Here is a 1,267-nt window from a genome sequence, read left to right on the forward strand (position 1 = left end):
CTCAACCACAGCCAAACAGCTTCCCATGTTGGCATCCTGTGGGGGGTAGAGTGGGTCATGGGTTCAAGCCTGGTGCACATTGTATGATTTAAGGCACAATTTTGCTGTTGTGAGCCAAATTTCAGGACTTTTGCAGTTTAGAGGAGGGGGTTCAAACTGGGTTGTCTCAGGGGGGCTGCAAAGTGATGCAGTTTTTGAGATTTGAATTTCAAATGTGGACATAAGTTTAAATTTAACATGATTGATTGATTGATTGATTTAAATTTTATTGTGTCTTTTTTCCCCCTCAGTTTTTATTAAAAAAACACTTCCCAGGTTGGGTATGATGTTGTTGTAGAGAAATCAGCAGAAGATATTTGTAGCGACTGCTGCAAATGCAGTCTTCTTTGGCCAAGCGTCCATTCTGCTATTTACTCCCTGTTTTAGTTTTTTTTGTGATGTCAGTATTTTTGGTCCCCTCCAAGATGTCTTGCCCTCCACTGCAGTCCAGTGATGGTCACTAATGGTCAGTTTTATTAGCATGCAGTTAGCACATATCCTGAAGCCCACGTCCTTCTCCCTTACAAGCTCATCTCTCTCTGACACTGAATGGTCTCTGCTCATCTGTCCTGATTTACCACAGCTCAGCTGATAGGGCATGGGAAAAGAGCCCGCTCTCATGTCTTCTGAGCCATTAAAGTCAATGGATGGCTTCCTAATATGGACAAATTTCCAACATAATGGCACCACCTCCATGCTTTTTTCCAGCAAAATCACTCTTTCTTATCTAGATCAATGTTTTAATTTGGAATATTATTGTTTAATGGATCCAGCTTTTTGTTGTTGTTTTGCTATTCAAAACAACTATTTTAAGTTTGCTGTTTGAAACTCTAGATGGCGCAGGCTGACGGGTTGTTAATGTAACTGATGATATTCAGAGAGTTAAACGACTTGGCACAAGCTGATTGGTTCATGCTGCATATGAAGCCAATGAGCTTACTGCCTTGCATGTATATGGCTGGCTAGCATTCACTAGAGATTCCTGCAGCGTGCTTTCAGAGTTTCTCTGAAACCCTCCACCTTCCCCAGCTCCACCTGCATAGATCTGCTACGGGGTTGTTTTATATGCTATTTGTGCAGCAGCAGCATGTCTTAAATACTCATGGCACCGTATCGCCATATGCATTGGCAGTAGCAAGTTCCTGTACTTGCTTGCAGCAGCAGCAATAATCTACAACTACAGCAATAACCAACAGCAGCAGCAATTCAGCAGCAGCGTAGCAGATCT

The sequence above is a fragment of the Sinocyclocheilus rhinocerous genome, unplaced genomic scaffold, assembly GCF_001515625.1.
Source record: "Sinocyclocheilus rhinocerous isolate Xijiao unplaced genomic scaffold, SAMN03320098_v1.1 scaffold14, whole genome shotgun sequence".
In the NCBI taxonomy this organism is placed as follows: Eukaryota; Metazoa; Chordata; class Actinopteri; order Cypriniformes; family Cyprinidae; genus Sinocyclocheilus; species Sinocyclocheilus rhinocerous.